General features: G+C 40.7%; 2 long non-coding RNA genes across 3 annotated transcripts; one reads left to right on the forward strand and one right to left on the reverse strand.

Moving 5' to 3' along the window:
- Positions 1–838: 838 nt before the first annotated feature.
- Positions 839–3,853, reverse strand: LOC129829366 (uncharacterized). 2 transcript variants are annotated; one of them, XR_008755379.1, is made up of 4 exons: positions 3,750–3,853; positions 2,896–3,338; positions 1,778–1,932; positions 839–964 (listed from the first exon to the last, which is right to left on the reverse strand). It is a non-coding gene; the product is annotated as an uncharacterized LOC129829366 (long non-coding RNA). The 2 variants fall into 2 exon arrangements; XR_008755378.1 differs by having other exon boundaries at positions 839–1,932.
- A 778-nt stretch (positions 3,854–4,631) lies between these two features.
- LOC129829952 (uncharacterized) lies at positions 4,632–14,806 on the forward strand. The gene is made up of 3 exons (XR_008755480.1): positions 4,632–5,116; positions 12,374–12,521; positions 12,703–14,806. It is a non-coding gene; the product is annotated as an uncharacterized LOC129829952 (long non-coding RNA).
- The last annotated feature ends 6,607 nt before the right edge of the window (positions 14,807–21,413 follow it).

The raw sequence follows: 21,413 nt of genomic DNA on the forward strand, positions 1-21,413 counted from the left end.
GTCCATTCAAGAGATTAATGGCAATTCAACTCATGAATTGATTAACTTTCAACCACATTTTCCTCTTGGGATAATTTTTTATTTTTATGACTCAAACTGAATTGACCCCAAAGCCCAACCCCATAAATACGGTGCATTCATGATAAGGCTTTTAGATGGCAGTCGCTTCTTAAGGCCATTAGGGGAGTCCAGATCACGGAGATTGTGCAGGTGCGTCCGTGGCCGGCGTCCATCGTGCCCCTGGGTCGGCTCCAAGCTGAACTCCACATTCTTCACATGGATGGCAGAGGGCAAAGGTCACAACATAGGTTAGGTGAACACAGAAGTAGAGAAGAGAGGGAGGGGAATACATGTGGTCCGAAGTGTGCAGTTACTCACCCTATCTCATGGAATACAAAGCATGGGAGTTTTGTAAGAAATATGGTAGAAACGAACTCCCTAGTCCATGCTCACAAGAATCCACTGTTTTTGAATCCATGACAGAGAGGGAATAAGGGGGAGTGGTGCACACTTTGGCTGCGGTCCTATTCTTTCCCTATCTTCCCAATGTTAGGATCTCCATATGAATCTGTACTCATCCTATTGATGTTATTATAACCAGATTTCAAGCTGTTTGTATTGATGTTATTATAACCAGATTTGAACCTGTTTGTTATGATGTTATTTCAACCTGCTTGTAAGGCTGCTGTAACCAGTGAGCTAGCAGTGAACCTGGCCATGTCTCAACTCAATGTACTGAAGATGTTGTCTCCAGAAGAAGTCAACTACCTTGTCTTTACATTTTGATTCAGCATTAGTATAAGTATTATTGTGACCATTTGCGTTAGCCTACCTTTACCACCAAGGGATGTGGAGCGGATGCCGCCCACATCCAGCTCTCTGACCGCTGGGGTCACGGCCCCCTCTCAGTAGACCCTTCTGAGGGTGAGGAGCAGCACAGGCAGGGGGGGCTTCTCCCAGTTTACTACACAGGGAGAAGAGAACAGGCTAAACAGATTCACAGTGACGAGAGAGAGAGAGACTTACTTATTTGTGGGCTCAAAATCCCAGGAGGTTGGAGGGCATCAGTGGGCACTGCCAGTGGGTCTCCTCCACACAGGTAAATAGTGTGAGAGCGAGCAGCACCCTTCAGCACCATGACACACACTGTTCTCTGAGAGAAGGAGCGGCAGGGTGTTAGAGCAGCCCATGCTCTGTTTATACAATCCATAGTGACAGAAAAGGGGTCAATTTATCTTTACAGTCTGAAATAGTGATTACATCTGAAACATCCTGCGTCAGTAAATAATTTTATAGTTATACTGAACTCCTGCATTAGACACCTTCCCATTTATTGCCAACCAAATATAAAAGCCTGTATCAGGAAACTGGTTCATACTGAAAACATGCTCTATATTCAGCTATGTGTGTGCGTACGTGAGCACTGCGGCCTAGCACTGCTGCTGTCCTAAAGGGAGGAGATGAGTGGCCTAGTAAAGTTAGATTGCCTGTAATTCTTAGGCCTTGCTCTCACTGACTGCATCATCTCTTAGGACTGCCACTGGGTTGGTGATGGGGGGTTTAAATAAAGTTTAATTTGAACACTGCACTATAAACATAAAAAAAAATAAGCAGAGGTGTTGGTTGTGTCCAAATTGGCACCATATTCCCTATATAGGGCATTTATTTAGATCATGGCCCTATGGTGAAAAGTAGTGCACTATATATGGAATTAGTAGGGAGCCATTTCAGACACAGTGTGTCTTAATGAGAGTTAGATTATTTGATTCTGTGGCACCTTGTTCATGAGCTCCACCGCCAGTCTGACCAGGTAGTGGAGGCTCTCGTGGTCTGACAGGAAGGTCACAGTGATGTCCTGGCTCTTTCCTGGGGTGATGGCGCCCTCTGTGGGCATCACACTGAACACACTTAGACCGCTGTAGTTCTGGGTCCCTGGCCATTAGGAGATGGGAGAGAAAGAATCCAGGACTAGTAACCTTTTACACTCGTACCTGTATACTGGTTCAAAATTACTGTATGGGTTTTGATTGACAGCTGTTCTGAACTTGAGCACCGCACGCTTCAAAAAGTTGCCCCCATCCCTCCCGCTAATTGAGCAACTTTTGAAACTTGAAAAATGTTGTCTGAGTGAGGGAAATGCTGTAAACTAAGAGGACTCAATGTATTTTGAAAGATGAGAAGTTGAGGATGATAATAAATACCTCTGATGTCATACAAGCAGGCCAAACACCTGTGAGTCCAAATGTGCACATCACATTTCCATATCATACCACTCATGTCATATACAGTGCCAACGTTTATGATCACTATGTTTGATGTACAGTTACAAGATGACATGGCGTCATACCCTGGGTTGTTCTGAACAGAATGAGCCTGTTTGTCTATTGTGAAGAAAATTTGTCGCGGAACAGGCACCTGAATGCACTCATGAATCCTTTCTATGCGCACCAAAATTACAATCTGTTTCTCTGAATTGTCTTGTGAAAGCCTAACACTGTGAGATCAATAGAACAAACTGGCAATAGAACAAACTTTCAAATGATGCCCACCTGAACCAGATTGTGATTTACAATCGGCCGTTTTTGGAAGAAAAGAAACACATAATTGACATATGTAGAGATGTATTCACAGGCAAGGGTGAATAGGAGGAAAAAACTGCCAGTGTCAGAATCATACCTGGGTCCAAATACAATTTTTTCAAATAGTTTATTACCTGTCCTTGATGGATCTTTCCTGGTTCAAAATATTAATAAACCAATAGAATAGTCCCAAAAACACAAACCCTGTCCATCTGTCACTCCATGCAGGTTCAAGCAAACACTCAAAGTATGTGAAAGATAATAGTATTTGAACCAAGCTTATTCTGGTCAGAATAATACATTTGAATGGACTAACCCACAGCCACCTGGTTGTAGTTGATTGACCACTAGGGGGGCCTGATGACTGGGAAATGCAGCTCCAGGTACAGCGTGTTGAGAAGGCCGTTGGAACAGAAGAAAGCTCGTCAGCAATACAACAACTAGGGTGACCACATTAAAAAAATACCCAAATGTGGGACAACAGTAAAGTTGATATTGACTAGGATCTCAATGGAGTTGTAGTGTGTACAGTAAAGTTGATATTGAATAGCTTCACAAAGGAGTTTTAGTTTGTACAGTACATTTTATATTGTATAGTATCTCCATGGATCTCCAGGATCTACATGTTGCTATAGTGTGTACAGTATCCTACCTGCAGGATGTGGCCTGGCGGACACGAAGCAAGGGATGACGTAGCGACAGTTTAGTGCAGGGAAGGAGTGCAGAAGGTAGGCCCTGCCTGCAGCGTACTCCTCTGACCTGGGAACAAACAACACAAACCTTCCTAACTATGGGCCCAATCCTAACCCTAAACATAAGTCATTTTAGCTGACATGATTTGTGCAAAGATTCCGGCCAGTGCCTCTGTCATTATTTCAGAGAAGACAAAATGCATTACTTACTAAACGGAAAAAAATAAACGCACTAAACGCAGTGCAAGGTGTGAAGCAGATGGGTAAATGTAATGATGTCATATATATTTCCTTAGATTATGTTGCTTGCAATCAACCTCGGTCTAAGTGTTTTACTTTTTAACATAGCTATGCTTTGAGGAGGACATTTGCCTCATGATTAAGTAAATATTTGTGGTACGTTTTCACTGAAATGTCAATGAATGTATGCATGGTATCTTATATAAGTGATAGTTGTGGTAGTGTAGATGAGCCGTACCCTGGCTGTATATCGGCTAGTTGGGGTCTCTGAAGGGCTGTCTGTTTTGGGGCTCATGGACACCTTGGTGGACCTCCACAGGAACCGCACGGCACGACAGGGTGAAGTCTATAGCAACCATGGGGAAAAACACAAATAAATAATAGTAATGTGGTGAAATGTACTTGATAGCGCTGAATTCAGCGACAGGACAAGGTGTAGGAAGGAACGAAACCTTGATGACCTTTTAATTCCAGATTTGCAGTTTAGCTGAAAGCTGTACCCTCATGCCTTATTGGAGCTAAAGATCATATCCACCCCCAAGGTTCTAATGGGAGGAGAGTGCCAAAGTCATTTTTGGGTTGGACCTCTGTAAACTAGGAGGAGAAAAAAACTGCTCAACTGATTAGTGCTCAGGCCATCCAAATCCTATGTCATGACTTGCCAGTCCTGAGATGGAGATCGGGGGTGCCAGCTAGCCCCCCCCCCTCCTGGGGCTGTTGGACAGTTTTATGATGGTCGTAAATACCTTCCCTTTGCCAAGCAGTATGGAGGGAGAGGCCTTAGTAGAACAAAGGACCTTCTCCCACCAAAACTCCTACCTCCCCAAAATTGGAGAATTAAACAATATTTATTTTCTTGAGAATGTGGAAATGTTCAGTGGAGACTAAAATAACCCTCACGTCAAATTCGTTTTGATGTTGTGACATCATGAAAGACGGTAGAACCACATAACTGTACCTCTGTTTGTCTACACTTCTCAATTTTGAAGTTTGCATCTCAATGTTGTATAAAATGAATGATTAAGTATCAGAATACTTTTGAAAAGATAGAAATGGGTTTTTAGTCTTCTAAATTAGAAAATAATTTTTCATGTAAAGTTCACCAAGTCAGTAACCACACCCACGTGAGCACAGAGTTTATGCAAATCGTAATGGAACGTCCTTTTTCTCCAAGTGTTTAAAAGGATGCGCTGAAGAATGAACATATTAGACCAGAGAGCATGGAGCTGTAGCGACATGTTGAAATGTTTGAGAAATCTATCACTCTATAGACCAAGCAGACTAAGGCGTGAGCCGGATGTTGCAAAATGGTTATAAACTCTGAAACTATCGATCACTACAGAAGAAGCCAATCCTAGACGTCGCGTTATCAATCTGCAGCTGGAAACATACGTAGCCTAGGATGAGAACACCATAACCTCTGAAGCATTCTAACGAGATTAACTCTGAGAATTACTGTACAGGGTACGTCGAAATGTCTATTCTTACCACCACCATGACCAGGAGCTCTACCTAAGGACATGGTGATCTCTGGTGGCCGAACCAGAGTCGTACACCCAACATCTCCGTGACCAAAGGATTTGGACGATCCAGGACAGCTCAATCGTAAATACATAAATTTCATTCTTTATTTCCAAATGAGCGGTTATTAGAGTGCTTAAGATTTTGTATTTTTGTGAACGTAGCTTCCCAATATCCGATAGAGTAACTCCTTTGTCTCACTTCCTCCCCCCTCCTCTCTCTGAATTCACCACCGTGTTATAACCAAATTGTCCTGTTTTGTTAGTCTTCTAGAGACTATTTACTGTATAATGTTAGTGTGTATTTGTGTATTCTGTAACTGTTTAATTAGTTGGTAAATACATCAATTGAGACAATTTGTGTATCGCTGATTCATCAATAAAGTAGGGTTCATGCAGACTACAAGAAATTACGACGTTCAGAATGACTGATGAGGTAATAATACATTAATAAGTGACTGTAATCGATAAGATATGAAAATATCTGAAGAGAGTTAAATTGGGGTGTCAAAGCCATGTGTATAGGTGGCAGGGAAGTCAGGCGCAGGAGAGTTAAACTGAGTGTAAATGGAGACTTTTAATAAACGTCCACTTAACATGCTCCAAACACGAAAATGTACATACATAAAATAAACATGGGTACGAGGACCCCTCGTGCACCTATACACCAATAAACAACAGTTGACATAAAACAATCCCTGACAAAGACATGAGGGGAAACAGAGGGTTAAATACACAAGAGGTAATGGATGGGATTGAAAACAGGTGTGTGGGAAGACAAGACAAAAGCAATGGAAAATGAAAAATGGATCGATGATGGCTAGAAGACCGGTGACGTCGACCGCCGAACACCGCCGAACACCGCCCGAACAAGGAGAGGCAACGACTTCGGTAGAAGTCGTGACATGGGGAAATATTAACTCTTTAAACAACCTTTTCTTAGTCAATTAATGTTACATGATTAGTTTAGTCACATAATAATAATTACACATAAATAATATATTTGATATAACAGTCTAATGAAAAGTCACATCACGGCACATATGATCCAAACTCTTTAGTCCTGAGTCCTGACTGACTGAAAGCAGAGAACCTACATGGGGCGGATTAGCTATTCAGGACAGGTTTAGGTGAGATATAGAGGTCTAAAGCCACAGGCATAACAGCAGACACAGAGTCAAATACGCAGAAATATAATTCATTATAATTTAATGGTCAGATATAACCTGCTAGAGAGAATAGCTGTGACCCCACTCGCTGAGTTCATATCAGGGGGATTTGGGATATGCACAAAACACATTCCCAATTCACACATGAGCACATGTGAAATAGGACAAATATAAGCACCCACCTAATTATTACTATTATTATTATTAGTATTATATTAGCATAGGCCAAACTGGCACATCAGAGCAAAACTAGTATAATCCAAATGAATAACAGGAGTGTTTTCCTACTGATGGCTCATGATGCCGGCCTGATTTAGCCAAGGTGGAATAGTGGACTATACTGTAGAGAGATATAAGCATTGAGTAGGAAATGAGGTCAAAGGTCAATCCATAGGGCTGCTGTAAGTCAGGGAGATGGAGGACCGTACCTGAGGTACAGTATGCCCAGAAAGCCAAATTCCTGGGGCAGGAGGACAAGGCTTGTGAGGCGCCTGTTGGTCTTCACTTATTCGTAGATGGAGCAGTGGCCAAAGTCTACCTCTGTCCGGTCAAAGCACAGGTTATGACTGCATGGACCGTGACGGGAACAGGCCACACCTGAAAGCCCAGTGAAAGGAAGTAATTGTTTCGAGAGTATTTATGCTTTTTTCTGTTTATGAAATAATATCCTATGTTGTCAATTTCTTTTCTATGCAAAATAACCCTTTCCATGTCCAAAAAGACTATGCATACTCACAACACCTCAAACACATAAACCTGTATCTGGAGGCATTTTATGAAGTTTGTTCATTTTAGTCCAAACAATTAGTAGTAATTGGTCCAAAAATAGAAGTCTATGGTCCAATATGTATGTGTTTCAATCCCAATAGGTGCACTTGATTACGCCTGGCACAATAGAAACAATGAAATTGTCCCAAAGTGCAAACCCTGCACACATAGTCCACCAGGCAAGCTAAATCAAGTGCACATCCTAAAGTAATAGAATCAAAGCAAATCCGTTTTTGATCCAGGTGGAACAATTAGTCAATTTGTTTATTCCAAACCAAATCCCTGTGCCATATGTTGTGCACAACTCCATTCAAAACTAACACAATCTGTTGTCCTGAGAGCAGCGTTCCTGTCCATGTAATAATAATGCCCTGTACCGTATCTGGGCGCGGCAGATTACCTTGTTTTCCAGTCACGCGCTCAGCACCGGCGCTCTCCTGGCCAGCGAGGGCCAGGAGAGGGCCAGAGAGGGAAGCCTGGAGAGGAGGCAGGGCTCAAGGCTGGGGGCACAGCTTTTAGTCTCTGCAGGAGCATCCTGGTGGTCTGCTTGTGGCTCTGTGAGAACTTAATGCCTCCAAATCCTCTCCTCCCCAGTATAGGGGTGTGGGTTTGGGAGGCGGGCGGAGGGGCATGTGGGACAGGGTGGGTAAGGTAATGATTTGGCTGAGGGGGAGAACGACTGCCCCGTCTCATTGAAGCCACGAAGTTTAAGGCCGACCGCGATACTACAGGCATTGTTTTCAGAAAATGATAATCTTCGTGGACAATCTTCGTGTAAATAAATAAGAAAACCGAAGACAGTCATGGTACCAGTCATTAATTCTATTACACCAGATATATGTCCTTGAACGGATTATTTTAAAATGGCACACAGAAGAAGTTAGAAAGATAATTCAGATGCTACTGGCAGCCTGCAGTACACCGGTCGACCTTCAACTTGAGATACTCAATGAGAGGGCGCAGCCCTGAGCTAGCCTTCAACATCACTTCCTCACTTAGCTCAAACAGTGCATGTTATGTCTACATAAATCTCCCCGCTAAAACCGACTTCCTTGGCTTCAAATGCGCTATTGAGTCTTCACATAGGAATTAATGGTGTCACGTGATCAATGGCTTTGTCTATTCAAATACAGTCATAGGTGTGAAAGGAATTCAACAATCCATGATAAATTTATAAAATGTTTGGTTTTACTGTTATCATACATCAATAGGTGGGTTGGTCTTTATTTGGGATATCCAGAATAATCCCTGCAGCATCACAAATAAGTGCCTGAAAATTATCCCCTTATGATTTCCAGTTGTAATATCTGATCAGCAGTATACATGCGAAACTCCAGAATGTAAAGCTAAAATAGAGGGGAAACATGAAAAACGAAGATTCCCAGATTATATTATCTAGACCTTTTCATTAAAACAATGTGGAATAACCTTTATGCTTGGCTCATTAGCACTCATGGAACAGCGCAGGCCTTGGGGTGGTGGATCATTTTTGCTTGCTACCATCCTTCAGTGCCTTTGCCCTTCATGGGGACCTGCAGGAGGCTTGCTACTTATGAATAAGTACTCAATGCTGCCTTTTAGATTGAGATGGGCTGTTGTCTGTATGACACTTCACACTGTAGACTGTGGCCAGAATACAATCATTGCATATTGCAATTTTCCACAATGCAATCTCTAGAAGGCTGTCTTTGCAGTATTTGAGGCCAAGTCCGTCTCCCAAATTGCTTCCCTCTGTATCCCTGGCCTTTTGGGGACATTTTCAACAGATATTATCAGTGGTAGTTGACTGGTACAGATTGTTTAATTTTTGTGCCACAATTGAATTCTGGCCTGTAAATTTAGAGCGTATTAGTGCAACAAACCTGATCAACCACTTGCACCGTCAAGGGGACTTCCAGCACTCCTTTTTCACTGTCATAAAATGCCTTTGTAACCTCGGACATGGAACATCTAGGGGTGAAGAACAAAGTAGTGGGTATAAGAACACAGGAAATAATTATACATTAAAGGTAGACTCTGCAAAATGACACAATCATACACAGTGGGGCAACGTCCTGCTTATAAACAACAACAATCTGTCAAGGTTGCCACTATTGGAAAGAGCCAATGGTAGCAGTCTTGTTAGATTGGAATTTTGTTTTTGATTTTGTTAAGTCGCCCCACTATGTATGATGTCATAATACAAAGTTTGCATCCACACATACAGTGGGGCCTGAAATGATTGACACCCTTGATAAAGATGAGCAAAATGAGTAAGAAAGTTTGTGTGAATCGTGAATAATGATGAGGGAGAAAGTTACAGAGGGTCAAAGATCATACTCCAAAGACATGCTAACCTCTCACCATCACCAATAACAGGGGAGCTAAGCATGTCTTGGGGGGTATCTTTTACCCTCTGTAACTTTCTCACTCCACGTATTCATGATGAATTCAAGATTATCCATAATCATGGTAGCATTCACATTAATGTAGAAGTATTTAGAAACATATTGTATTCTTATTTACAATAAAAGTGACTCCAAAATAACACAATAAATGATTTACCACAAATTTCTATTGGGCACAAAATAATATGAAACACAACCAAAACGAACTGCAAATGTATCCAACAAGTTTGTAGTGTCACAATTCAAAGGAATATGGAACCAAATACTACACTTTTGACCACTTCATTTATAAGGATCTTTAGGGGTGTCAACATTTCTTTTGCGCTACCTTTTTGAGAACACAAAAAAAACGTATTAAACAAAATGTCTTTCTCTGAGCAATTGTATTAGTATAAAATAACATAATTTCCCAAAATGTTTGAGCATATAAAATACAGTGCATTCGGAAAGTATTTAGAGCCCTTGACTTTTTCCACATTTTGTTATGTTATAGCCTTATTTTAAAACTGATTAAATACTTCCCCCCCCCCCCCTCATCAATATAAACACAATACCCCATAATGACAAAGCAAAAACAGATTAGATTTTTGAGCAAATCTATTGATAATAAAAAACTGAAATATTACATTTCCTTAAGTATTCAGACCCTTTACTCAGTACTTTGTTGAAGTACCTTTGGCAGCGATTACAGCCTCGACTCTTCTTGGGTATGACGCTACAATCTTGGCACACCTGTATTTGGATGAGTTTCTCCCATTCTTATCTGCAGATCTTCAGGTTGGATGGGGAGCGTCGCTGCACAGCTATTTTCAGGTCTCTCCAGAGATGTTAGATCGGATTCAAGTCTGGGCTCTGGCTGGGCCACTCAAGGACATTCAGAGACTTGTCCCGAAGCCACTCCTGCGTTGTCTTGGCTGTGTGCTAAGGGTCGTTGTCCTGTTGGAAGGTGAACCTTCACCCCAGTCTGAGGTTCTGAGCGCTCTGAAGCAGGTTTTCATCTCTCTGTACTTTGCTCCATTCATCTTTCCCTCGATCCTGACTAGTCTCCCAGTCCCTGCCACTGAAAAACATCCCCACAGCATGATGCTGCCACCACCATGCTTCACCGTAGGGATGGTGCCAGGTTTCCTCCAGATGTGACGCTTGGCATTCAGGCCAATCTTGGTTTCATCAGATCAGAGAAACTTGTTTCTCATGGTCTAAGAGTCTTTTGGTGCCTTTTGGCAAACTCCAAGCGGGCTGTCATGTGCCTTTTACTTAGGAGTGGCTTCCGTCATGTGCCTTTTACTTAGGATTGGCTTCCGTCATGTGCCTTTTACTTAGGAGTGGCTTCCGCCACTTAACCAAAAAGGCCTGATTGGTGAAGTGCTGCAGAGGGGGTTGTCCTTCTGGAAGTTCTCCCATCTCCACAGAGGAACTCTGGAGCTCTGTCAGATTGACCATTGGGTTCTTGGTCACCTCCCTGACGAAGGCCCTTTTCCCCCGATTGCTCAGTTTGGCCGGGTGACCAGCTCTAGGAAGAGTCTTGGTGGTTCCAAACTTCTTCTATTTAATAATGATGGAGGCCATAGTGTTCTTGCGGACCTTCAATGCTGCAGAAATGTTTTCGTACTCTTCCCCAGATCTGTGCCTCGACACAATCCTGTCTCGGAGCTCTACGGACAATTCCTTCAGCCTCATGGTTTTTGTTCTGACATGCACTGTCTATTGTGGGACCTTATATAGACAGGTGTGTGCAATTTCCAAAACATATCCAATCAATTGAATTTACTACAGGTGGACTCCAATATCAATTTAATTTACCACAGATGGACTTCAATCAAGTTGTAGAAACATCTCAAGGATGATCAATGGAAACAGGATGCACCTGAGCTCAATTTCGAGTCTTATAGCAATGTTTTATATGTTTATATGTTTTTTTCTTTATACATTTGCAAAAACTCCCCAAATACAGGTGTGCCAAGATTGTAGTGCCATACCCAAGAATAATTGAGACTGTAATCACTGCCAAAGGTGCTTCAACAAAGTACTGAGTAAAGGGTCTGAATACTTATGAAAATGTAATATTTCAGTCTTTAATTAATACATTTGCTCAAAAATCAAAAAATCTGTTTTTGCTTTGTCATTATGGGGCATTGTGTGTAGATTGATGAGGATTTTAATGTATTTAATCCATTTTAGAATAAGGCTGTAACAACAAAATGCACTGTAGCTCAGTATTTTAATTCTTTATTTTATTCAGTCATTATTGCTCATCTTTATCAAGAGCGTCAATCATTTTAGACCCCACTGTATGTCCCAGCCCTCAACAAATAAGATAATGCTCAGTGCGAGGGATAGAGAGACCATGGTGGAAAACGTTCAGCGTTTCACTTTAAAACAGGACGACTATCCCCGTTTAGATCTGTAGAACCACTAGGGAATGCAAGAGAGCGCCATTGTTCTATCTGTGCTACTATTGGCTGTAGCCATGGTGATGTTGGGCATAAGTACCCCTCAAAGAGGGCTCGCAGTTATACAGAGAGCTTATGTAAAGCACAATCTCCATCAATACCCCAGGTGGATAACTGCTCCCATGAGAGCACCATCTCTCTACTACTACGCAGCTAAGATTCTATTATCATGAAAACAATGGTCAGATGTCAATCCACAGTGAGGAGCACAATCCCAGCCCACTTCTGACTCCCCGCTCTCTCTGTTTGGAAATGTTGACATACTGTATAGCTAGCTAGCTAAGTGAATTAAATATCACCAGCAACCTAACTTCATATTTGCTAGCTATCTTGATGTATTTATCATTGTAAACTCCAAATGCATTTGTAGGTAGCTAGCTAACAGCCATGGAGGAGGGTGAAAGGATAGCAGCCCCAACTGTCAAAGTGAGAGAATAGGCTATTCTGGATAGGGCAGGTGCTTTTGTGTAGTTCCAGTCCCTAGAAGTAAGGATGGAGATAATGCTAACATAATATTCAGTGCAGTCTAATGAAGTATTATTCTTGTAATGTTTTCTGTCCTCAGATACAGAGAGCTGTGAAAGTGTGTGTGTCGATGAAAAGGTACCAATGTAGTGCGGTGGTTCTCAGTGCTAGTCCTGGCGACTCAAAGGGGTGCACATTAGCACTACACAGCTGATTCAAATGATCAACTCATCATCAAGCTTCAAGTGGTATATCTGTATTAATTATTTATGCTATCCTTGATATGATCCTGCTGGTGTCACATGCTACACATGTGGATGCACATGCATCTATATATCCAATGTTAGAGATATTATGCTTTAGTAATCCACAATGACCTGGTGATGTAAAAGTCTAACAACGAAATTATCTTCCTATATATTCCTACAGATACCTTGTAACTGGAGATTCCTTCAAAACGATTGCCTAGAGTTACCGTGTAGGGCACTGCACAGTTGGGTGACCAGGGCCATCTGGGACTGCCTCCTGGGGGAATTCAGGCGTGTGAAGGCTACGTGTGTCCTGCATAACTTCATGAGGATAGAAGACCAGGAGGGGATCTGCAGCTCACCGCCATGTGCCAGAGCTGCTGCTCTGCAGGATGTTTCAAGGATGGGGACCAAGGCAGCATGGGAGGCTAACCGTGTGCGGGAGATCTTCACCTCCTACTTCTTCAAAGAGGGTGCTGTTCCCTGGAAACACCATAGACTACACTATGCACAACCAAAGGCTCTTTTAAGACCAATCCACATTGCAATTAGAGTATTCTTCCATTTACTTAGCTATGTCTACTGCAGTTATTAAATTCCCAGTTTCTCTCCCTTTGATTTCTACTTCTCAGGTGAGGATGCTGTTTAGGTAAGGGTGATGTCTGTATAAGAGTCACCCATATTGAACACATTTAGAGCAATTAGACACACTATAGCCCACAACTACACACTTGTCTATCAATTTGATTGATGGATTGTGTTGTGCAGTAAGCAGGCTCAGGTACAGTGGGGCAAAAAAGTATTTAGTCAGCCACCAATTGTGCAAGTTCTCCCACTTAAAAAGATGAGAGAGGCCTGTAATTTTCATCATAGGTACACTTCAACTATGATAGACAAAATGAGAAAAAAAATCCAGAAAATCACATTGTAGGATTTTTAATGAATTTATTTGCAAATTATGGTGGAAAATAAGTATTTGGTCAATAACAAAAGTTTATCTCGATACTTTGTTATATACCCTTTGTTGGCAATGACAGAGGTCAAACCTTTTCTGTAAGTCTTCACAAGGTTTTCACACACTGTTGCTGGTATTTTGGCCCATTCCTCCATGCAGATCTCTTCTAGAGCAGTGATGTTTTGGGGCTGTTGCTGGGCAACACGGACTTTCAACTCCCTCCAAAGATTGTCTATGGGGTTGAGATCTGGAGACTGGCTAGGCCACTCCAGGACCTTGAAATGCTTCTTACGAAGCCACTCCTTTGTTGCCCGGGCGGTGTGTTTGGGATCATTGTCATGCTGAAAGACCCAGCCACGTTTCATCTTCAATGCCCTTGCTGATGGAAGGAGGTTTTCACTCAAAATCTCACGATACATGGCCCCATTCATTCTTTCCTTTACACAGATCAGTCGTCCTGGTCCCTTTGCAGAAAAACAGCCCCAAAGCATGATGTTTCCACCCCCATGCTTCACAGTAGGTATGGTGTTCTTTGGATGCAACTCAGCATTCTTTGTCCTCCAAACACGACGAGTTGAGTTTTTACCAAAAAGTTATATTTTAGTTTCATCTGACCATATGACCAATCTTCTTCTGGATCATCCAAATGCTCTCTAGCAAACTTCAGACGGGCCTGGACATGTACTGGCTTAAGCAGGGGGACACGTCTGGCACTGCAGGATTTGAGTCCCTGGCGGCGTAGTGTGTTACTGATGGTAGGCTTTGTTACTTTGGTCCCAGCTCTCTGCAGGTCATTCACTAGGTCCCCCCGTGTGGTTCTGGGATTTTTGCTCACCGTTCTTGTGATCATTTTGACCCCACGGGGTGAGATCTTGCATGGAGCCCCAGATCGAGGGAGATTATCAGTTGTCTTGTATGTCTTCCATTTCCTAATAATTTCTCCCACAGTTGATTTCTTCAAACCAAGCTGCTTACCTATTGCAGATTCAGTCTTCCCAGCCTGGTGCAGGTCTACAATTTTATTTCTGGTGTCCTTTGACAGCTCTTTGGTCTTGGCCATAGTGGAGTTTGGAGTGTGACTGTTTGAGGTTGTGGACAGGTGTCTTTCATACTGATAACAAGTTCAAACAGGTGCCATTAATACAGGTAACGAGTGGAGGACAGAGGAGCCTCTTAAAGAAGAAGTTACAGGTCTGTGAGAGCCAGAAATCTTGCTTGTTTGTAGGTGACCAAATACTTATTTTCCACCATCATTAAAAATAAATTCATTAAAAATCATATGATGTGATTTTCTGGATTTCTTTTTCTCATTTTGTCTGTCATAGTTGAAGTGTACCCATAATGAAAATTACAGGCCTTTCTCATCTTTTTAAGTGGGAGAACTTGCACAATTGGTGGCTGACTAAATACTTTTTTGTCCCACTGTATATAACTGTGTCTTCTTCCAACCATGGAGAATAGTAAGACACTTGATTGTTTATATTTATAGAACTACACTATATTGTTTGTCCTCGTGTGTCTGTGCATGTTTTTCTGCAGCCACTTAGTGTGGACACCAGGTGAGGCCACACACACAGATTACTCTTGAACACTGTCTCTTCAACTACCTTCTTTTCTCAATAACAGTCTCTCTCCTTCACTTCATCACTTCGCCCTAAATCCTTTAGGTTATGTCAGCTGTGTCGGTGAACCCCTCCCACATCTGAACTGGCTACATAGAGGTCACAGCATGATCAGAGGTGAAAGGTCTCTTGGTCAGGTCAACAGGAAGTATTTTTAAAGCCTCTTGAGGATCCACCCCTTTTTTAAAGTTTTCCTCGAAAATGACATACCCAAATCTAACTGCCTGTAGCTTAGGACCTGAAGAAAGGATAGGCATATTCTTGGGCACAGTTATAGACTGATCCAATGAACCATTGCATTTCGATTCAAAATGCTGTATCTAGACTGCCCAAATGTGCCTAATTGGTTTATTAATAACTTTAAGTTCATAACTGTGCACTCTCCTCAAACAATAGCATGGTATTCTTTAACTGTAATAGCTACTGTAAATTGGACAGTGCAGTTAGATTAACAAGCATTTAAGCTTTCTGACAATATCAGATATGTCTATGTCCTGGGAAATGTTCTTGTTACTTACAACCTCATGCTAATCGCATTAGCGCACATTAGCTCAAACGTATCGTGGGTGGGACATCAATCTGTAGAGATCATTAAGAGGTTAAAGAGATGCTTTACAATGAAATATAGATAAAGATGTAGTAGTCCCAGAGTAAATTATCCAAGGTCAGTTTTGAATTTCACCTCCTGATGATTATGATGACTGATAGTGTTAGAAATCCCCCCCACCACAAGGATTAATCATGCTATCTCTCTCTCCATCTGTTTCTCATCTGCAGCTATGTTTTGATGTGAGAGAGGATGCCAAACCCCAGTCCAGTCATTGCCATTTGGTCCAACTGGGGGCCCTAGACTGGTTAGAAAACACCGTTAGAGACACTATTATGTAATTGTGATGAACTGAGAGAATATTAAGTTCAGTAGCACTGTAATTCATTAATTTGTTACTCTTCCTTGCTCCTCTGTTCTTACCTCTTCCCCTTTCTGTCTTTTACACTCTCTTACCTCTCTCTCCCCACCTCCTCTTTCTTCCTCTGTTTTTATAATGCACACCAGATGTGCATTGAAGTACAGATTTTACTTTTATTTATAATATAATATTACAATTATAATATTTATAATGCATGTATTATGTATTTATAGCACTTGGATAATGAACTTCTTTCAAAAAAGTGTTTCACATTCTCTACTGATTGAAATTAAGTCTCTCATTTGATGAAATACTACACCTATCCTGTGTCCTCGGATCACTGCAGATGAAAGAAATTAGATATCGAGATGAATCGGTTTAGAGTATTTACCTGATGCATAGGAAGTGTAGTGTACTGTTTTTTAAATTATGTTTCTGTATATATGAATCATAAATCAGCCTTTAACTAGTTAAATCATGTTTCTAGTCTATTGTATAGTTACAATGTGTAACCCTATATTTCCCAGGACCAGGATTGGTAAACACTGTTGAAGTGTATACAGTAACTTGTAATACAGTTGAAGTCAGAAGTTTACATACACTTAGGTTGGCGTCATTAAAACTCATTTTCAACCACTCCACAAATTTCTTGTCATCAAACTATAGTTTTGGAAAGTTGGTTAGGACATCTACTTTCATGACACAAGTAATTTTTCCAACAATTGTTGACAGACAGATTATTTCACTTATAATTCACTGTATCACAATTCCAGTGGGTCAGAAGTTTACATACACTAAGTTGACTGTGAATTTAAATAGCTTGGACAATTCCAGAAAATGATGTCATGGCTTTAGAAGCTTCTGATAGGCTAATTGACATAATTTGAGTCAATTGGAGGTGTACCTGTGGATGTATTTCAAGGCCTACCTTCAAACTCAGTGCCTCGTTGCTTGACATCATGGGAAAATCAAAAGAAATCAGCTAAGACCTCAGGAAAAAAAATTGTAGACCTCCACAAGTCTGGTTCATCCTTGGGAGCAATTTTCAAACGCCTGAAGGTACCATGTACATCTGTACAAACAATATTACGCAAGTATTAACACCATGGGACCACGCATCCGTCATACCTCTCAGGAAGGAGACACGTTCTGTCTCCTAGAGATGAACGTATTTTGGTGCGAAAAGTGCAAATCAATCCCAGAGCAACAACAACAGTAAACAGATGCTGGAGGAAACAGGTACAAAAGTATCTACTGTATATCTACAGTAAAACAAGTCCTATATTGACATAACCTGAAAGGCTGCTCAGCAAGGAAGAAGCCACTGCTCCAAAACTGCCATAAAATGCCAGACTACAGTTTGCAACTGCACATGGGGACAAAGATCGTATTTTTTGGAGAAATATCCTCTGGTCTGATGAAACAAAAATATAACTGTTTGGTCATAATGACCATTGTTATGTTTGGAGAAAATGGGTGAGGAACTGGTGCACTTCACAAAATAGATGGCGACATGAGGAAGGAAAATTATGTGGATATATTAAAGCAACATCTCAAGACAAGTTAAAGCTTGGTCACAAATGGGACTTCCAAATGGACAATGACCCCAAGTATACTTTCAAAGTTGTGGCAAAAGGGCTTAAGGACAACAAAGTCAAGGTATTGGCATGGCCATCACAAATCCCTGACCTCAATCCCATAGAAAATGTGTGGGCAGAACTGAAAAAGCATGTGCGAGCAAGGAGGCCTACAAACCAGACTCAGTTACACCAGCTCTGTCAGGAGGAATGGGCCAAAATTCACCCAACTTATTGTGGGAAGCTTGTGGAAGGATACCCGAAACGTTTTACCCAAGTTAAACAATTTAAAGGCAATGCTACCAAATACTAATTGAGTGTATGTAAACTTCTGACCCACTGGGAATGTGATAATTATCTCTACTATTATTCTGACATTTCACATTCTTAACCTGTTGGGGATGGGGGCGCTGTTTAGACTATTTATGCTAATGTGGCTAATTTTTTAAACGGCTTCCCACAAAATCCTTGATCGTACAATATGCATATTATTATTATTATTGGATAGAAAACAGTCTATAGTTTCTATAGGAGTTGAAATTTTGTCTCTAAGTGGAACAGAGCCCATTCTACAGCAATTTCCCTGACATGGAGTCAGATTTGAGAAACGTTGGCCACTTTTCTGAAGTCATTTAAACGGGCACTGTCGTTGCTATGACTATACGGACACTTCTTACGTCTTCCCCTGGATGCCTTTACGTGATGACGATTCCAACGGGCTCGATTGCTCGTTCACAGGCCCTACAAATGAAAAAAACCTTTAGCTAGCAAGTCTTTTCTTGCTGCGTAACGCGCGTGGAAGACACCGACCCTCTCCTGTTCCAAGCATTAGTTTAGCCTGTTATATTTCTCCGGTCATCTTTTCACTCGTTATAGGAGTTACAAACATCACAAAGTAGTTAATTTAAAGCGTTTTATAGCAATTTATATCCGTTTAGTGCGATTTTGGGACATTTATTTTTGCAACGATGTGAAAAGTTGGTCACGCTTTTCAGTTCATCCCGAACGTAGTTGACATTTCCACATGGCAAGAGGACAGCTTTCCACCAAAAGACGATTTCTCCCAAGAAAGGATCCTTTGCCCAAGATACTGATGGAAGAACAGCTCAAGGTAGGACATTTTTATTATGATAAATCGTGTTTCTGTCGAAACATTTTAGTGGCTTAGGACGCCATGTTTTTTGACGTAGCTTCGCTTGGCGCAAACTGTATTGAAAAGTAAGGATAAATTAAAAAATGTAATAACGCAATTGTATTAAGAATTAAATTGTCTATCAATCCCTGTCCACCCTATATTTTTTAGTCACGTTTATGAGTATTTATGTATAAGAGTAGATCACTGTCTAAGTGGCGCAAGGACGTTTTCTTTACCAGCTTGTCTACATTTCACATTGTCTAACCATGATTTTGGTGGCTAAATATAAACATTTTCGATCAAACTGTATATGCATGTTGTAATGTGATGTTACAGGAGTGTCATCGGAAGAATTCTGAGAAGGTTAGTGAAAAAATTAATATCTTTTGGCGATGTTGACTTTTATCGCTCACTTTGGCTAGAATCAATGCTGGGCTGCTAATTGCTATGTGCTAAGCTAATATAACGATTTATTGTGTTTTCGCTGTAAGACACTTAGAAAATCTGAAATATTGTCTGTATTCACAGGATCTGTGTCTTTCGATTCGTGTATGCTGTGTATTTTTACGAAATGTTTGATGATTAGTAGTTAGGTAAACACGTTGCTCATTGTAATTATTCTAGTCCATTTGTGATGGTGGGTGCAATTGTAAACTATGCCATCTACCTGAAATATGCACTTTTTTCTAACAAAACCTATCCCATACCATAAATATGTTATCAGACTGTCATCTAATGAGTTTTTTTGTTGGTTAGGGGCTATAAATATCTTAGTTTAGCCGAATTGGTGATGGCTACTGGTGTTGGTGGACAAATAAAAGATGGTGGAATATGCTAATGTGTTTTTAGGTAATAGATGTACATCTTTACATATTGTGTCTTCCCTGTAAAACATTTTAAAAATCGGAAATGTTGACTGGATTCATAAGATCTGTGTCTTTCATTAGCTGTATTGGACTTTAATGTGTGAAAGTTAAATATTTTAAAAAAATATTTTTTTTGAATTTCGCGGCACTGGTTTTTCAGTGGGGGGGGGGGGGGGAGTGCCGCTAGCGGCACGCTGATCCTAGACAGGTTAAAATAAAGTGGTGATCCTAACTGACCTAAGACAGGGAATTTTTACTTGGAAATAAATGTCAGGAATTGTGAAAAACTGAGTTTAAATGTATTTGGCTATGGTGTATGTAAACTTCCGACTTCAACTGTAGGTTGTAATATGGCAATTTTTTCCTGGCTTGGCTTCCCCGGTGATTTCACCCATGCACTGCTACTGCAGGGAGGGGCAATTGAATGCAAGCTTGAATCCCCGAGCTGGCTAGGTGAACAAATCTGTCTATGTGCCCTGAGGCAAGGCACTTTTTTACATATTTTTCTCTTGAATCACTAGGATCTGTACTATTTCATAATTATTATTATGTTTTTATGAAGATATTATGTATTTGCCAACATTTTCACAGAATTCTCCTTATGTCCAAAAAAGTAATAAAAAAAACGTTTTTACATTGCTCATAATGTAAAGGCCTGAGTTAAACATAACCATGAAAATATATATGTTTTCAAATGTAATTATACTATTATTTGCTACAGACATTTTAAAACTGGTTTCACGAGAATCACCCAATTGCTCCAGGGTTACCATCAATAATGGGTTATGCTCAACCCACTCAGTTTTCCACCACAAATTACCAGAAAATGGCTGAAAAGAGTACAACCAGTGACATGCTTTTACACTATGATTTTACTATTCAATGTTTCTTAAAAGGAATAGTTTCACCATATTTAAACAAAAGTTCAGTTCACGGTTGACCTTAAAATGAGGGACAGCTATTTTTTTAACTTTAAAATGAATCACATGAAATAAATAGTAAATCTTCAGAAATTCCTATTTAAAGCAACAAAATAACTAGGGATTTACAATGATGGTGAAGTTGGAGAAATGTTGGGTTTAAGTGGGTTAAAATCTTGCTAGAAGTCACAAAGAGTGCACAGAGGGAGATGTCAACATGCTGAATTTCAGCATTTTAGCAAGTCTTTATTCATATAAAAACATCTATTTTATAGAGTTTTCCATGTGGACTATGTTAAAGGAAACTTCATTTAACATGTCAGCTTTTAAAATGCAATATTGGTGCACAAGTTCCATTTAAAATATCAAAAGAGACGCAAATGGGTTGTTTGCCGTTGCAAAGCCTTGACCAATCAGCACAGACAACTTATTTAAGGAAGCCCTTGTGTTCTCTGCAAATAGAATCTCTGGAAAGTCACTCTTGAATTAGCTTGGCAGAGTGGAAAAGCCTGACAGGATGTCGCCAGACTCATATGCTGCTGAGGGGAAATGTTCGGATGGATGAGGTTTCAAGTTTTTGGCATTCCGCAATTTTACCTCATGCCACTCGGTAACCAGTTTATCCATTATAGCTTATATCTCCTCCAAATCTTACCCAAATAACACTATGCACGTGTACAGTCTTCAACAAGGTAATTCTAAGGGAATAAGAGAATTTAGATTTACACTGAATAGTTGTACCGGTGGTGTGTAGAAAGCACTTATTGTGTGTAAAGTAAAAACACTATTCATTATATTATCCTCACATCAGCAGTCAAATATTAGGGTGACATTTCAATGAACATTTTATCGCCATCTGCCTGAGCCACAACACAAGTGGCAAAAAGATCCCTTTGGAGTAATTTCGTG

Source organism: Salvelinus fontinalis, chromosome 31, assembly GCF_029448725.1.
Source record: "Salvelinus fontinalis isolate EN_2023a chromosome 31, ASM2944872v1, whole genome shotgun sequence".
Taxonomy (NCBI): Eukaryota; Metazoa; Chordata; class Actinopteri; order Salmoniformes; family Salmonidae; genus Salvelinus; species Salvelinus fontinalis.